Genomic DNA, 11,384 nt, shown 5'->3' with positions numbered 1-11,384 from the left:
CATTGTATTAGAAATGCTTTCTAAAAACGGCATGTTCCTGATTTGTGAATTTTGTGTGTTGCAGTCAGTGAAATAGCCACACCACCCTCAGAATTCAAGGGTGAGACAAACATTGTCTCTTTTTGGGAAGCCATAACGATGGAGATGATTGGAAGGGGATTTCTTTCAAGTAAGTTATTTAATCTGTAATATTATTTAGGTCTGTATAACTAAAGAAACAAATTTTCTTTAATGTACTTATACACTCTGTATTTCTATTAAGGTGGCAGAAAAAATCCCTTTGTAGTTTGTCCAAGTTATGATTACTGGCTCCTTGGATTGGACCTAATACCCGGAAGTCAGACATTGTTCTAAACACTGAGCATGCAAAATTACAAAAAACAAAGTCCTGTGATGTTCCAGATCTTGACATCACAGAGGAATGATTAGGTGATGAGCTCTTTAATCTTAAGGTAAGAACAAATTTACAACATCTAATTATTTTTTGCAACAATTGTGGTTTTGACTGATGCCTGTCATATGTTTAGGTTGATGCAGTGAGGAAGCTGTGCAAAGAATGTGGATTGGACACAAAGGGATCAAGGATGGATCTTGTGTTACCTTTGCGGACGGAAATGCAAAACCGCTCAGCGTACAACAAAATCTTCCAGCAGATTTGGGGTGCTTCTGGTAAATTTCCTGACTCTTATCTCTTAAATATCTATATAATAATACAAATATATTTTAATAATACTTATACTACAGGGCTGTTGAATGATTGATTCTGATTGGTTGAGAACGTTCTAAGGTGTGCAATTATTTTCAGGGAAACGCACGGCTAACGTACTTCCAGGCAGGTCTTGACCGCATTACAGTTCCATATCACTTCGCGTAGTTAACTGTAATAAGGGAAAATAGGATACAATTCATAACAAGAAAAAACATGCAGCCCATGCACTTGATCTGCAATTTTCGATGTCTAACTTCACAATCAATGGAAACATGCAGTTTGATTTTAATAAACAAAGTATATAGCCCTATATAGTCAATAGAAAATTTAACTGAATAGGCCTATTTAAATAATTAAATAATTGCAGATAATAGGCTATAACAAATAAATAATTATTGATAGGCCTATAGCCTACTTGTTAATAGGACTTTGTGTTTCATTTACTACTGTCAATATTAGGAAAAAAACATGAACGAACTAATTAAAATGAATTTAATTAATTAATAAATAATAACATTGAAGCACATGTCTCTCTCTCTCTCTCTCTCTCTCTAATAACTATCAGTGGCTCAAACCTCCGTTACTAACTCTAAAATGACGTTTTGGAATTAGCAACGGAGGCGTGGGATTAGATCCGCAATAAATTAGTCCTACATACAAGAGCGTTTCAATGACAAAAACTTTACAAACGTCTTGAAATACATAATTTGAACAATGTTTCGATGTGTGGTAACTGTAGTATAAGCGGAATAATTGACTTCAGGCCGTTGAATTATTAGAAAAATAATGCACACCGTGGTGTAACGGCCACTCCGCTTCGCGTCGTGACCGCATTATCACCTCGGGTGTGCATTATTTTTCTAATAATTCAACGGGCTGTCGTCAATTATTCCTTACATAAATATGTAGCTTTGTTTAAAAATAATAATAGTGTCCAATCAAAAAAAATCAAAACCATTGTAATGATTTTTTCATATTTTCAAAATTGTTCTTTCTTTAAATTGTACTTTTGTACTTTTTTCTTAGGTGGCTGGGCAGTCATTACATGTCCATGTGGGGTAGTCTATTCCATAAAATTCAACATTAGAGCAGAGTCTCCCAGAGACTTTGCGGACTTGATGCTGAGTTGGAAGCACTTTCCTAATGTTGCAATATACGACTTTGCTAGATGACTTGCAGCACACGTTAATCTTTGTGAAGCAGATTCTTTACCATTCAGTCCCATGAAGGGAGACTTGCTGAACCAACTACAGCCAATATCCAGCTAGCAAAAGAAGGCAAGCTCAAAGTTAATCTACCATGGTTGAAAAATAAGAAGGAGAAGGAGGATACCAACTGCCATCCTTTAACTGGATCATCAGAGCATTATGCTCTGTATGAAAGATTCCATGAATTCAACACAAAAGACCCAAGAGATGCTCTTAGGAGAGTCCAAGTAGTCCCAGAACTTTGTGGATGGGTAAATACTCAAACCGCAGAGCAACTCTTTGCTGCAATGCGCAAAAACAATTATTTCCTGAACATGCTCACACCATCAGGACACACATTTTTAATGCGCAACATCATTCACCATTATAACACGGCACAGAATAAGAACAGGGAGGACAGCCTGAGAAAAGTTGTATCACCAAGTGATCAGTTCATCTTCAATGGTTATGGTCAGATAGTACTTGGTAAGTTATTTTTTAGTAGTTTATATATATATATATATATATATATACAGGTCCTTCTCAAAAAATTAGCATATTGTGATAAAGTTCATTATTTTCCATAATGTAATGATAAAAATTAAACTTTCATATATTTTAGATTCATTCCACACCAACTGAAATATTTCAGGTCTTTTATTGTTTTAATACTGATGATTTTGGCATACAGCTCATGAAAACCCAAAATTCCTATCTCAAAAAATTAGCATATTTCATCAGACCAATAAAAGAAGTGTTTTTAATACAAAAAAAGTCAACCTTCAAATAATTATGTTCAGTTATGCACTCAATACTTGGTCGGGAATCCTTTTGCAGAAATGACTGCTTCAATGCGGCGTGGCATGGAGGCAATCAGCCTGTGGCACTGCTGAGGTGTTATGGAGGCCCAGGATGCTTCGATAGCGGCCTTAAGCTCATCCAGAGTGTTGGGTCTTGCGTCTCTCAACTTTCTCTTCACAATATCCCACAGATTCTCTATGGCAGGCCAATTGAGCACAGTAATACCATGGTCAGTAAACCATTTACCTGTGGTTTTGGCACTGTGAGCAGGTGCCAGGTCGTGCTGAAAATGAAATCTTCATCTCCATAAAGCTTTTCAGCAGATGTAAGCACGAAGTGCTCCAAAATCTCCTGATAACTAGCTGCATTGACCCTGCCCTTGATAAAACACAGTGGACCAACACCAGCAGCTGACATGGCACCCCAGACCATCACTGACTGTGGGTACTTGACACTGGACTTCAGGCATTTTGGCATTTCCTTGTCCCATGTCTTCATCCAGACTCTGGCACCTTGATTTCCGAATGACATGCAAATTTTGCTTTCATCCGAAAAAAGTACTTTGGACCACTGAGCAACAGTCCAGTGCTGCTTCTCTGTAGACCAGGTCAGGCGCTTCTGCCGCTGTTTCTGGTTCAAAAGTGGCTTGACCTGGGGAATGCGGCACCTGTAGCCCATTTCTTGCACACGCCTGTGCACGGTGGCTCTGGATGTTCCTACTCCAGACTCAGTCCACTGCTTCCGCAGGTCCCCCAAGGTCTGGAATCGGTCCTTCTCCACAATCTTCCTCAGGGTCCGGTCACCTCTTCTCGTTGTGCAGCGTTTTTTGACACACTTTTTCCTTCCCACAGACTTCCCACTGAGGTGCCTTGATACAGCACTCTGTGAACAGCCTATTTGTTCAAAAATTTCTTTCTGTGTCTTACCCTCTTGCTTGAGGGTGTCAATGATGGCCTTCTGGACAGCAGTCAGGTCGGCAGTCTTACCCATGATTGCGGTTTTGAGTAATGAAACAGGCTGGGAGTTTTTAAAAGCCTCAGGAATCTTTTGCAGGTGTTTATAATTAATTAGTTGATTCAGATGTTTAGGTTAATAGCTTGTTTAGAGACCCTTTTCATGATATGCTAATTTTTTGAGATAGGAATTTTGGGTTTTCATGAGCTGTATGCCAAAATCATCAGTATTAAAACAATAAAAGACCTGACATATTTCATTTGGTGTGCAATGAATCTAAAATATATGAAAGTTTAATTTTTATCATTACATTATGGAAAATAATGAACTTTATAACAATATGCTAATTTTTTGAGAAGGACCTGTATATATATATATAATATCTTACAATGACCAGTAATTTTGTCATGTATTGTAAAATCACTTTTTCTTGTACTGTATGTGAAGGTACGCCTCCAGAGTCCCTAAATCAGGGGTTCTCAAAGTTGTCATAGGTGAGGGGCAATTTAGTAACCGAACATTGAACTGAGGGCCGCCAAAGGGGCGGGGGAGAAAAAGAAAAAAAACTGGGAAAAAAAAACATTTGAAATAATTTTAATGGACAGATTGCATCTCTACAGTTTACATTTATTGCAATAAACACATTTTAATTCATAACTGAGGCAAAACCTGGCGAGTTTTTTTTTAACAGAAACTTTTAAAATAGAAGCTTACCAAACAAGTCATCATCATTCATATCTATCATTGCCTGTCAGTCGCGTTTCCATTATTGCAGATTTTCGCAAATGTTTTGCGCTATTATTATCTATTTTTTTTATCGTAACTGAAAAACGAAAAATTAACGGTTGTTGTCTTTTTAAAACGCAAAGTTGAACACAAACATGTTAATTTGAACTGGCAACACCAACTGCTGCGCAAAAAAGTAAATATCGACAGACTTTTTCAGATTTTTGTTTAAATTAGCCTACTTTTTGCCCCTTTATTAAACATTTAAAATATTCACAAATTAATATGGAAAACATGTCGATTTTACTGGTTTTCTAAGGCCAAATTAGAACCTGGAATTTATATTTTTCCCACAGTGCTGAATGAGAAGAGCCATATAGGCTATAGCCTGTGTCTCTGGAACCACAGCCCACAGAAAGGTGATTTATAGGTGAGTTATAGGCGAATGATAATAAATGTGTCTGAAAAAACAGCGAGGCATTTTAATTGTTTATTAATTATTGTTTTCTAAGTGTCGGCTTAAAACATATCTCTATCTCCGGTGTTAAGCAGATGCGCTTTTAGAGAGAAATGCACCTTTCATACGGATTACATAATCAGAAGGTTTTGCTTTCGATTCGAATTTGTTTAAAAGTTGACATTTCAAGCTTTCGCCTACATAGGTTATATTGTTTCAGTTCTTGCGCTCCAGTTCACGGAGATCATGAAAGCGCGTAGGCTAGCTATACTGATTGTTTTATTTTATTTTACAAAAGCACAATGTTTTCTTGTTATTATGAGTTTACACAACCCAGCGAGCAAAAAGTCGTCTAGAACACGTCTAAAAGACGTAATTGGTAGACATCCAAAAGACGTCCTCACAGGAGCCAGAATGAAAGTTTTTTATACGTCTTTTCAGGACATTGTTTAGACGTCAATTAAAGACGTCTAAAAGACGTAATTGTTAGACATCCAAAAGACGTCCTCACGGGAGCCAGAATGAAAGTTTTTTATACGTCTTTTCAGGACATTGTTTAGACGTCAATTAAAGACGTGCTATAGACGTAATTGTTAGACATCCAAAAGACGTCTTCACAGGAGCCAGAATTAAAGTTTTTTATACGTCTTTTCAGGACATTGTTTAGAAGTCAATTAAAGACGTGCTATAGACGTAATTGTTAGACATCCAAAAGACGTCCTCACAGGAGCCAGAATGGAGGTTTTTATACGTCTTTTCAGGATATTGTTTGGACGTCAATTAAAGACGTGCTATAGACGTAATTTTTAGACATCCAGAAGACGTCCTCATAGGAGCCAGAATGAAGGTTTTTATACATCTTTTCAGGACATTGTTTAGACGTCAATTAAAGACGTGCTACAGACATAATTGTTAAGACATCTAAAGGCAGCCAGAATAAAAGTTGTATTAGACACATTTTCTGTAGTAGAAATGTCAAAGACTGTTCAAGACCCATACTGACATGGTAATCCCATCTGTGCATATTTGCAAGGATCCTACTTTAAAAAATGTTTACTTCAAAACAGTGTCAGTGAGTTAGTTTTCACTGAGAAAACCCCAATTACTCATTGTTAATGGTTGTCGTGTCATGAAATTGCAGACACGCAGACCTAAATTAGATTTTAAAGAATATTGATAATATTGAATATTCAATTGAATAACTGTGTAGTGTATATACTAGTCTTGCATTTTTATATCTTATCAATATAATTGTAATAAACTGCTTACCATTTTCCTGTAAACCAAACTGATCACTCCAAGAAATCGATTATTTAAATCTCAAAATATATTTTTATTACCAATTTTACACAAACTTAAAACCAGAACAGTAAAGTATAAATTAACACGATAACATAATAAAACTTAAAAGCCAGAACAGTAAAGTTTAAGGGTGTCACGATTTTGATTTTAAATCGAAATCGATTGAAATTAATTCACAATCTCGAACATCGAATTAAAAAATGTAATTGTCGATGCTGCCATGCCCCCATGTCACGTCCGGTCGGCGTGCCAAGCCGAAAAAACACGCGTGTTGAAGTGCTGGAAGTTTTTTGGATTTCCAGTGAGTTATGTTGACAACGTTCGCGCTTCAAAAAAGCCAGTTTGTAGACATCCCAAGTCTCCCGCATATTGATAGCAGCTCCCTGATGCCTGCAAATTAATTAAAACTCCCGGAATCTAGAGTGAGCGAGCATGAGAGACAGAAAAAACTGTGCTCCAAACCGTATAGCGCGCCCACGGCAGAGAGGGAGAGAGCGAGAGACCTTGCGCGTGCGCCTCATGAAGCGCATGTAAGACAGAGAGCATCCTGATTGGCCGGTTTCGGCTTTAAAAAAATAAATGTAAAAAAATCAAGAATCGAATCGAACCGTGACCTTTGAATCGAAAATGTAATCGAATCGAGGATTTGGAGAATCGTGACACCCCTAGCAAAGTTATAAATAAAATAAACAATTAACAAAATGTGGCTGCTATAAGGTCCACAATAGGCACAATAAGGCTATTCATTTATAGCCACCACCAAACAGGCATGTTTCAGATGATGAGATGCAGCAGACTTTATTTGGGCCTCTGTAGCAGCTGGGTCCCATTTCATGACAGCAGCTACAATCAAAGCAAAAAAATCCACATGTAAAATAAATAAATACAAATGCCACTGTTGTGGTTTAGCTTGCAGCAGAGATGCATAGTATACATAGATGAAAATTCGAGTACTCGAATCAATTAAATGAAATCGCTATTAAATCACAAATCAAGTCAAATTACATCGAGCCTGATATTAAGCATTCCACACACACACACATATATATTAGGGCTGTAGTCAACCAAAGAAATCCTTAGTCGACCAAAGTCCTGTCCTGCGCAACGATCAGTCGACTGAAATAAATAAATAAATAAATTAAAAAAACGCGATGTTTTGCATTTTGATTGAACATTTATTAAACAATTGTCATAGAGCATTTATAAAACAACAACGAAAAAACATCAATAATACATAAAACTATAATAATAATAATAATAATACAATTCTTTGAAAATTAAGTGATTTTTTTTTAACTGCAAAGTGAGGAGCTCTGTCCTAGGTCTATAGTGACAGTCACAATCGCGCACCTGACCACACCACACACTACAAAAAATATTACTTTTAGCAGCCAAATAATGAAAAATCCTAACAAAACAAAGCTCTCGTTTATACAGGCTGTATATTCTTCTTTACTTTCGAAGCTATGGGTTAACTTTTGTCCAGCCGATCTAGGCGTTTTAAAACAAACACACAAAAAACCCAAATAGCCTAAAAAACAATCCTAATAATAATAGTCTGTATTAGGAAGGCATATAGTTTTATTTTCGTTTTGTTACATTATTTAGGCTATTTTCAAACGTGTCAAGTGTACAAATAAAAACATAAGAAACACAATCTATTGAGTCAGCATAATAAAGCCGTTAAAGGGCCTGCTCACATATTGCGCCTTTTGTGCGCTCAAGTTCGTTATTTCAAATGTAGGCCCATGGTATGTGCGCTCATAATGGAAGCTCGTTTTTTTCCAAGCGCCTCCGCGCCGCAGCAGCAATGCAGCCAGCCACAGGTGCGGTTCCCGAGTGTTCTACGTGTGTAGGGGTGGGAATCTCGAGGCACCTCACGATTCGATTCGATTACGATTCAGAGGCCTGCGATTCGATTCTAAAGCGATTATCTGAATCTTTGTGTGTGTGTGTGTGTGTGTGTGTGAATATAAATACTTTGCTTTAAAAGTACAAAGTAATGACCTATAAAGAATTAACGTACAATATATTTTATTAAAATTCCAAAGAACCAACAAGAAAATAAATGTGTGCTTGAACTAGCAGCATGAGCATACTTCTTCTGCTTACCACGCCCATAAATCTATGCATCCTTGCTGTGGAGACTTGTAGGAAACTTTGACAGGTCAAAGATGAATATTTGATGATAATTTTTACTTTTCAAACCCGATTTAAAAATAAAAACAGTACATTATACTGTACTCTTAACTTCAAATTTTATTATAATTTTATTTCATATAATATTATCATTTTTACTTGTTATATCAAATGTGATAATTGCTAGTTCATTTAAAATATCAAAATATGCCCCCCATACACTTACCCTGATTAAAATGAAATAACGATGTCATAATATTGTGAGATTTACACCATTATGGAAACAATAGAGAAGGAATCAACATTATCTGTGATCGATTCGCGTTTGGGTGGCATTTTTCGACAAGGCAGCAGAAATCGTCTGAACACCGGTACAGCCCAGAGCCATAGAGAGAAACGGCTCTGGTACAGCAGAGTGTTTTTCCTCCTCTGGGTGGAAACGTGTCATATGGCTTCTCATATTTGTCGTGTTACCGAAATATTTTAGTTTTATTCTACAAAGCTTACAAGTTCAACTAGTGTGGCTCTTGTCCAGCTACTTTCCCCCTTCAACTTCATAGAAGCCAAAATATTTCCACACGTCAGCTTTTAACGAGGAGGGTGTTTGGATTTCGCGCTCAGCCATCGCGTCTCTGTTATGTCCACACGCCACAGACAGACGGTCTTGGGACTGCACTTCCGCGCTTCAGAGTTCCGTCTTTTGCGTTCCGTCAATATTACGTCATTATAAATAGCCTACATATCAAAAAAAAAAAAAAAAAATTTTTTTTTTTGAAAATCGATTTTTGACATTTCTGAATCGTCCACGTCCGCATCGCGATTCATCTAAGAATCGATTTTTTCCCCCACCCCTATACGTGTGTGCGCTAAACTGTCGCGCTGTTACAAAATAGCCTAAATTACAGCATTTAAAGTTGGGGATAAAACATAGGCTAATTAATACAGTAACATATAACTGCTTATAAAGGAATAAATATCAAGGAGTAAATCAATGAAAATTTATTTTTATTGGTAAAAAAAAAAAAAATGCAACTGGTCGACCAATGAGAATGTCAGTCGACCAAGACGGCATCGACCGATTAGTCGACTAAACGACTAAAGTTGACAGCCCTAATATATATATATATATATATTAGGGCTGACTTCTAATAGTCGAGGATTCGATTCGGAGAGGTCTGATTCGACTATGAACCTGTTGTGAACTTTTTCTTCTCAAGTGTAGAAAAGATAGAGTTGCAGACCAGGAGATTGTTGAGGTATAAGTTCTTTATTTCGTCGCTGTAGTCATCTCAATCAAGTCTAACTAAGGCAGTATACATTTAGTTCATATACCCTTTCAGGGGGAGGAGTTACATAAAGGTGGAAACAAAAGCATGTAAATGAGGCATCTGGGTTAAGGAATGTGCCCTAGACTGAGAGTGTTACCAATCCTAATCCAATCAGCATAACAGTGTAATGTAAATATCCTAATCCAATCAGCCAGACTCTTCACCGATACCTTCACATTATCTTAATGGCCAGGCAGTGCATAAAGACAAAAGGTGATAGTCTCAGGGCTCTGACCAATTTAACTTACAATAGAGAGCTGGACAGACAGGAACAGGCAGGTTTGTGTCATCATTTACCTTAGATACAAAATTCACACTAATAAACTTTCTCAGTTTCTATACTATTGTATTGGAAGCTCAATTAAACATTTAAATAAAATTTGTAATCCTACATTTCCCCCTTTGAGAGTTCTAAATAACTCTCACAAAATACAAACTTAGACACTTAAAAGTTAAATTCTTGTAACTTGTGATCATTACAGGCTCATGCTTCTGTGTTGCTGTTTCTGCAATTGCATGCTGACACAGAAACAAACATGCAAATTTAGGGTCCGTGAAGTTCTTAAGGGTAATAGTCTTTTCTGTTTGGAACTGTCATTTCTTTGTGAGGGGCGTGAGTCATTTGTTGAATGAAACACTTGATACTGTGGACGCATAGATAGTACGCTATTAGAAGAAATAACAGCAGAATTGCTATTTCCTTTATCCACAGCCAGGGTTTCCCAATCAAGTTTCCGAATCATGAAAAATTTACTTCAGTCATCTGGTGTAATTTTGCTGAAAGATCAAGAATGTCTTGTTGGATTTTGTTCAAGTTCTCTGTTGGATCCATTAAAACCCGGTGCAGCACTCAGGTCCGATGATGGTGCAGGCTCCTTCCGTTGCTAGAATGTAATCTAAGGCCACTCTGTTCTGTAAGATCATTATCTTATGCGAAGCGAGAGTGTCTGTGATGTTACTGGTACGACAATCTTGATCATGTTGATGGATGACTGAAGGTTTCGTATGTGAGTCTCTGCGTTGTGTATTTTTTTCTTTTTCTTTTCTTTATCCTTTTGTGATAGTTGGCTCGGAAGAGGGTCAAGTTGTTTCTTGAGGTTTTCTTGTGGCTTCATACGCAGATGACGAGGTCAGTGCGTATGGGTCTCGGGAAGTCATCAGTGGTATCTGCACAGAGTAAGAAAGAAAAAACAAAAGACAGGAGAGCAGTATTTGTTCAAACACTAGGGTTGTAAACTTTTCCGAGTCTGCTAAGCAGTAGAGCAGTATTTGTTCAAACACTAGGGTTGTAAATTTTTTTCTGGGTCTGCTATTGTCGTTCCATCTTTCCCTATTTCTTAATTCCTTTGACACCTAAAGAACGCAGTGAGGTGAGGATGGATTAATGGATGGGAAGGCCTATGAGGGAAGTCTTCACCCCAGGGTTAACCCCCGAAGCCTGTTGCGTTTCGGTTCTTCCCGGGGCTCCTCACTGGTTCCGTGTCCTAACCTATCCCTGTTGGTGGAGGAACAACCTTACAGTGTGACACATGAGTCTAGGTTTTCCTTCCCTGACACAATACTGCAGCTGCTGTAATCAACATCACTTGATGTGGCCCATGTCACTTTGGTTCTAATGGAGGAAACGTCTTTGTACAGATCAATTATTGATTCAGGAGGCATCATTTTCTTCTGTGCTGCACTACCTGAACACACTTGTACAGTTGCATAGAAACAAGCCTGTTTAGCTGCCATATCAGCAAGAGCATTACCTTTAGCTTCTGTAGTATTAGTTGTGAGAT

At 37.5% G+C, this 11,384-nt stretch overlaps 1 long non-coding RNA gene across 1 annotated transcript; it reads left to right on the top strand.

Annotated features, from left to right (window-relative positions):
- Positions 1-262: 262 nt before the first annotated feature.
- Positions 263-2,382, top strand: LOC143737798 (uncharacterized). Its single transcript, XR_013203725.1, has 3 exons — positions 263-452; positions 528-669; positions 1,736-2,382. It is a non-coding gene; the product is annotated as an uncharacterized LOC143737798 (long non-coding RNA).
- Positions 2,383-11,384: the final 9,002 nt, after the last annotated feature.

The sequence above is a fragment of the Siphateles boraxobius genome, unplaced genomic scaffold (genome assembly GCF_051911475.1).
Source record: "Siphateles boraxobius isolate OS27281-9 unplaced genomic scaffold, OSU_SipBor_1 130, whole genome shotgun sequence".
NCBI lineage: Eukaryota > Metazoa > Chordata > Actinopteri > Cypriniformes > Leuciscidae > Siphateles > Siphateles boraxobius.
Note: the sequence above shows the minus strand (reverse complement) of the source record. Positions and strands in the feature narration are given on the sequence as shown.